Source organism: Bombina bombina, chromosome 9 (genome assembly GCF_027579735.1).
Source record: "Bombina bombina isolate aBomBom1 chromosome 9, aBomBom1.pri, whole genome shotgun sequence".
NCBI classification, from domain to species: Eukaryota; Metazoa; Chordata; class Amphibia; order Anura; family Bombinatoridae; genus Bombina; species Bombina bombina.
In genome coordinates, this window is record NC_069507.1 from 61,287,844 (window position 1) to 61,295,554 (window position 7,711).

Here is a 7,711-nt window from a genome sequence, read left to right on the forward strand (position 1 = left end):
AACTTTTCAATTTACTTCTATTATCAAATGTCATTATCTTATCTTTTGCTGAAGGAACAGCTTTGCACTGCTGGCAGTTAGATGAACACATTTAGTTAGCCAATCAATGGAGACAAATGTGTGCAGTCACCAATCAGCAGCTAGCTGATATGTGCATATTCTTTTTCAACAAGGGATACCAAGAGAACAAAGCACATTTGAAAATAGAAGTGAATTCTTAAAATGACACGCTCTATCTGAATCATGCACGTTTAATTTTGACTTTCCTATCCCTTTAAGTTACTTTCTGTAGGGATTATGTCTTTTAATTTTTATTAATTGTATTTTTAAATTGCGGTCTCCAAAGCAGCACATTCACACACAAATATAAAACGTTGTTGATAATGCACGTGCAGGAAGATGCAGTGATTGACCTGCGCTTATTACTTTTGTTAGATAATTATGACTCCCTGCTTGTGTGTGCAAGAATGATTTACAATTGTAAGTTAAAAAACTTGAGTGCAAGATGGGGACATCATATTTTCTTACAGGAAACATTTAATTATGATATCCGTCTAGACTAGAAACATATTTCATCAATACAATATTCATATGAATTAAAGGGACATGAAACCCAAATTTTTTCTTTCATGATTTAGAAAGAGCATACAATTATAAACAACTTTCTAATTTACTTCTATTATCTATTTTGCTTCATTCTCTTGATATTCTTTGCTGAAAAGCATATCTAGATATGCTTAGTAGCTGCTGATTGGTAGCTGCACATAGATGCCTCCTGTGATTGGTTCACAGTGTGCATTGCTATTTCTTCATTAAAGTATATCTAAAGAATTAAGCAAATTAGGTAATAGAAGTAAATTGTAATGTTGTTTAAAATGATATTCTCTACCTTAATCATGAAAGAAAATGTTTGGGTATAGTGTCCCTTTAAGCAGTGCACGCTATATGGGTAACTGCCTAGACCCTTAAAGGGACATGAAACCAACATTATTTCTTTCATGATCCAGATAGAGCATATCATTTAAAAAATATTTTCAATTTACTTCTATAATCAAATTTGCTTCAGTTTCTTGGTATACTTTATTAATGCAACACTAGATGGTATAAACCACTGCTGCTATCTAGTGCTTTTGCAAAATATTAAACTGCTGCAATATAGTGCTCTGCACATGTTCACTCTCCTGAGCCTACCTACCTGCTCTTCAACAAAAGATACCAAGAACACTAATTTGATAATAAAGGTAAATTGGAAACATTTTGTTTAAATGTTTGCTTCATCTGAATTATTAAATGTATGTCCCTTTAAGTAATACAAAAGTAGAACAATAAAATAAAATGTATTAATATCCATGTGTATGATACAATGTTAATGTTTCATGTCTCTCCCTTATTCTTAAACAACCAAAGAGAGAAAGTGGGAAATTAACCAATACTGAACAAAAACTTGTAGTTCATAAAGAGTATACCCAGAGCCAAATGGCCTCATTCACAGTGTGACCCTGTAATACCAGATTCTAAGTTTGATTTCACTTAAGCGGTCAAAAGAGGTAATGTCAGTTGTATCCAAACACAGTTCCCACTTTATGTAGTGACGGAGACTTATATAACAATCAATCCAGTATGCAGCTATAAACGGGTGTCTCACCACCCAAAGCAGAGTCCCATCAAACTTACATAATACTGGGTAACATTCATTGCCGCTGAAAAGTGCAGAGCCCTTCTCGTGTTACTCACTTGTCGCTTGTTCCTATCGGCGTTCTGCGTCCTCTCCCCCTTCGCTCAGTGCCGCTCAGGTCCGCCCTCCTCCTGGATACTCCCGCGGGTAGAGCCTATCAGGCACGAGCCGACATCCGTGCTATGACTACGGCGCAATGCCGAAACGCGTAAGCCTGCCAGCCCCGAGGTGTTAATCATTCTCATAGAATGTCACTTTGATCCTGTTTTTAAAGCATTGGAATAAACGCTACGTTTTACCTTATTTGCTGGTTTTACTCTTTTTGTTTATTGGTACTTTGTTCTCTCCCTTATTCATGCCATATACAAAATCTATTTGACCTCAAACATTTACATCATATATTGAGGTCAACCAGTAGGTTATTGTTATGGGACTCAACTTTGGGACAGTGTACTGGGATTTTTCCTTTAGTCTTTAATGTGTTCCAATGTTCAAGCATTAATTTTACCTGCTGCAGTGTCTTTTTAGATTGTTTGCAGCTAATTTACCCTTATTTTGACATTTGACAAATAGCAGCTTTTGCCTGCTGTATCCCCATCTGTACATGTCTGTAAATAAATACTGGTTGCAGAAAAGCTATGTAAACAAAAAGGTGCTGAAGAAATCCCACTCCCGGTAGGGGAAATGTTTTATTACCCATTCCCCAGTTTTGCATAACCAACACTGTTATATTGATACACTTATTACCTCTGTGATTACCTTGTATCTAAGCCTCTGCATACTGCCCCCTTATTTCAGTTCTTTTGACAGACTTGCATTTTAGCCAATCAGTGCTGACTCCTAGGTAACTCCATGGGCGTGAGCAAAATGCCATCTATATGGCACTCATGAACAAAGGCCCTCTAGTTGTGAAAAAAATGTCAAAATGCATTTAGATTAGAGGTGGCCTTCAAGGGCTAAGAAATTAGCATATATTTAGCTTTCAACTAAGAATACCAAGAGAACAAAGCAAAAAATGATTATAAAAGTAAATTGGAAAGTTGTTTAAAATTACATGCCCTATCTGAATCATGAAAGTTTATTTTTTTACTAGACTGTCCCTTTAAAGGGACACTGAACCCAATTTTTTTTTTCGTGATTCTGATAGAGCATGCAATTTTAAACAACTTTCTAATTTACTCCTATTATAAAAAAAAAATTCGTTCTCTTGCTTTCTTTGTTTGAAAAAGAAGGCATCTAAGCTATTTTTTTGGTTTAGAACCATGGAAAGCACTTGTTTATTGGTAGGTGAATTTACCCACCAATCAGCAAGAACAACACAGTGTGTTCACCAAAAATGGGCCGGCATCTAAACTTACATTCTTGCATTTCAAATAAAGATACCAAGAGAATGAAACAAATTTGAGTAAATTAGAAAGTTGCTTAAAAATGCATGCTCTATCTGAATCATGATAGAAAACATTTGGGTTCAGTGTCCCTTTAACATTAAAAACAAAAACAAATTATTACCAACCATATAACCATTGACCAATTTCAAGTGATATTATCTTTACATTTAAAAAACAGCAGCAATGTTTAAATGATACTTATTATTTGAGACCACTACATATGTACATATAATTCCTACATTATATATTTTATTTCATTGACTCATACAAAAAGTCCTCATAATGTTGTATTATAACTAATCATAAAGAGAACTACAAAATAAACTAAATATTTAAATTAATATTACAATAAAGTTATTAATGTTACAGGAGAATAACAATTGGTTACTGTGACACTTTTCAATTCCAATAATTTTTTAAATCAAATTGTGACTTTAGTCCTGTTGGAATTCTTGTCTGCCATTGAAAATTCCAAAGTCTAAATCTTTATCACCCTCTGTTCTATCTAATTTGGGTTGCTCAATTATGTTCCAAACAAAATAATCCACTGCTTTCCTATGTTCATCTATGATATCTCCTGCTATAGGTGAACTGTGTTCCACAGTGGCTGTATCTGATGCAATGCTGTTTAAAGGGACATTTAACACCAGAATTTTTGTTGTTTAAAAAGAAAAGTAATCCCTTTATTACCCATTCCCCAGTTTTGCATAACCAACACTGTTATAATAATACACGTTTTCCCTCTGTAATTACTTTGTATCTAAGCTTCTGCTGACTGCCCCCTTACTTTAGTTCTTTTGACAGACTTTCATTTTAGCCAATCAGTGCTCACTCCTAGGTCACTTCACGTGCATGAGCTCAATGTTATCTATGTGAAACACATGAACTAATGCTCTCTAGTGGTCACAATGCATTCAGTTTAGAGGCAGTCTTCAAGGTCTAAGAAATTAGCATATGAACCTAATAGGTTTAGCTTTCAACTAAGAATACCAAGAGAATAAAGCAAAATTGGTTATAAAAGTAAATTGGGAAGTTGTTTAAAATGACATTCCCTTTTTAAATGAAAGTTGTTTTTTTTTAACTTGACTGTCCCTTTAAATGTTCCTTTATACTAACACTCTTATCTTGTAGTTTTTCCTACATACTGTAGATGGCAGTGTGTGCATGTGATGACATACATAACATTTGTTAATCTACAGTTTACACAATTAATTGCATACTCTTTACTCGTTATTAGCGATGACAGCTTTTTTGAAGACAATTAGAGAGACTAAGAAATTAAAGGGACAGTCAAGTCCTATTGTACCTAGTTAAAATAAATACAAAGTTGCCTGTAAAATAAATATAAATCCTAAAATAGCTACAATATAATTATTTGTTATATTGTAGCTATATTAGGGTTTATTTTACAGGTAAGTATTTAGCTTTAAATAGGATTAATTTATTTAATAAGAGTTAATTTATTTCGTTAGATAAAAATTATATTTAACTTAGGGGGGTGTTAGTGTTAGGGTTAGACTTAGCTCTAGGGGTTAATACATTTATTATAGTAGCGGCGAGGTCCGGTCGTCAGATTAGGGGTTAATACTTGAAGTTAGGTGTCGGCGATGTTAGGGAGGGCAGATTAGGGTTAATACTATTTATTATAGGGTTTTTGAGGCGGGAGTGAGGCGGTTTAGGGGTTAATACATTTATTATAGTGGCGGCGAGGTCCGGTCGGCAGATTAGGGGTTAAGAAGTGTAGGTAGGTAGCGGCGACGTTGGGGGGGGGGCGATTAGGGGGTAATAAATATAATATAGATGTCGGCGATGTTAGGGGCAGCAGATTAGGGGTACATAGGGATAATGTAGGTTGCGGCGGTGTACGGAGCGGCAGATTAGGGGTTAATAATAAAATGCAGGGGTCAGCGATAGCGGGGGCGGCAGATTAGAGGTTAATAAGTGTAAGGTTAGGGGTGTTTAGACTCGGGGTACATGTTAGGGTGTTAGATGCAGACTTAGGAAGTGTTTCCCCATAGGAAACAATGGGGCTGCGTTAGGAGCTGAACGCTGCTTTTTTGCAGGTTTTAGTTTTTTTCAGCTCAAACTGCCCCATTGTTTCCTATGGGGATATCGTGCACGAGCACGTTTTTGAAGCTGGCCGCGTCCGTAAGCAACGCTGGTATTTAGAGTAAATTATACTCTACGCTCCCTTTTTGGAGCCTAACGCAGCCCTTCAGAGAACTCTAAATACCAGCGTTATTTAAAAGATGCGGGGGAAAACACGCGTAGCTAACGCACCCCTTCTAACGCAAAACTCTAAATCTAGGTGTATCTGTTTAAAGGGATATAAAACCCAACATTTTTCTTTCAGTATTCAGCTATAGCACGCAATTTTAAACAACTTCCATTATCATTTTTTTTGTTCTCTTGGTATCATTTGTTGAAAAAGCAGGGAGGTAAGCTCAGGAGCACTATATGGCAGCAGTTTTGCAAGAATCTTATTTGCAAGAGCACTAGATGGCAGCACTATTTCCTGCCATGTAGTTCTCCAGACACCTACCTATCGCCTAGATTACGAGTTTGGCGTTAGCCTTAAAAAGCAGCGTTGAGAGGTCCCAACGCTGCTTTTTAACGCCCGCTGGTATTACGAGCCAGGCAGGAAAGGGTCTACCGCTCACTTTTCTTCCACGACTTGAGGCTACCGCAAATCCCCTTACGTCAATTGCATATCCTATCTTTTCTATGGGATTTGCCTAACGCTGGTATTACGAGTTTTGGAAGAAGTGAGCGGTAGACCCTCTCCTGGCAAGACTTCTACCGCATTTAAAAGTCAGTAGTTAAGAGTTTTATGGGCTAACGCCGGAACATAAAACTCTTAACTAAAGTGCTCAAAAGTACACTAACACCCATAAACTACCTATTAACCCCTAAACCGAGGCCCCCCCACATCGCAAACACTATAATATTTTTTTTAACCCCTAATCTGCCGACCGGACATCGCCGCCACTTTAATAAATGTATTAACCCCTAAACCGCCAAACTCCCGCCTCGCAAACACTAGTTACATTTTATTAACCCCTAATCTGTCTGCCCTAACATCGCCGACACCTACTTACATTTATTAACCCCTAATCTGCCACCCCCAACGTCGCCGCTACTATATTAAAGGTATTAACCCCTAAACCTAAGTCTAAACCTAACCCTAACCCCCCCTAACTTAAATATAATTTAAATTAAACTAAATAAATTTAACAAAATTAAATACATTATTCCTATTCAAAACTAAATACTTACCGGTAAAATAAACCCTAAGCTAGCTACAATATAACTAATAGTTAAATTGTAGCTATCTTAGGATTTATATTTATTTCACAGGCAAGTTTGTATTTATTTTAACTAGGTACAATAGTTATTAAATAGTTAATAACTATTTAATAACTACCTAGCTAAAATAAGTACAAAATTACCTGTAAAATAAATCCTAACCTAAGTTACAATTACATCTAACACTACACTATCATTAAATAAATTACCTAAACTACCTACAATTAATTACAATTAAATTCAATAAACTAAATTACGAAAAAACAAACACTAAATTACAGAAAAAAATAAAAATACAAGAAGTTTAAACTAATTACACCTAATCTAAGCCCCCTAATAAAATAAAAAAGCCCCCCAAAATAATAAAATGCCCTACCCTATACTAAATTACAAATAGCCCTTAATAGGGCCTTTTGCGGGGCATTGCCCCAAAGTAATTAGCTCTTTTACCTGTAAAAAAACAAACAAAAATACCCCCCCCAACATTACAACCCACTACCCACACAGCCCTACTCTAAAACCCACCAATACCCCCTTAAAAAACCTAACACTACCCCATTGAAGATCACCCTACCTTGAGCCGTCTTCACCCAGCAGGGCACAAGTGGTCATCCAATCCGGCCAGAAGTCTTCATCCGATGGGGCAGAAGAGGACATCCAGACCGGCAGAAGTCTTCATCCTATCCGGGCAGAAGAGGACATCCGGACCGGGAGAAGGCTTCATCCAAGTGGCATCTTCTATCTTCTTCCATCCGACGAGGAGCAACTCCATCTTGAAGACATCCGGCGCAGAGCATCCTTCCATCACGACGACTAACGACGAATGACGGTTCCTTTAAATGACGTCATCCAAGATGGCATCCCTCGAATTCCGATTGGCTGATAGGATTCTATCAGCCAATCAGAATTAAGGTAGGAAAAATCTGATTGGTTGATGTAATCAGCCAATCGGATTGAAGTTCAATCCGATTGGCTGATTGGATCAGCCAATAGAATGCAAGATTTTAAGAGCTGATTACTTTGGGGCAATGCCCCGCAAAATGCCCTTTTAAGGGCTATTTGTAATTTAGTATAGGGTAGGGCATTTTATTATTTTGGGGGGCTTTTTTATTTTATTAGGGGGCTTAGATTAGGTGTAATTAGTTTAAACTTCTTGTATTTTTTTTCCTGTAATCTAGTGGGGGGGTTTTCTCCGTAATTTAGTTTATTGAATTTAATTGTAATTAATTGTAGGTAGTTTAGGTAATTAGTTTAATGATAGTGTAGTGTTAGGTGTAATTGTAACTTAGGTTAGGGTTTATTTTACAGGTAATTTTGCACTTATTTTAGCTAGGTAGCTATT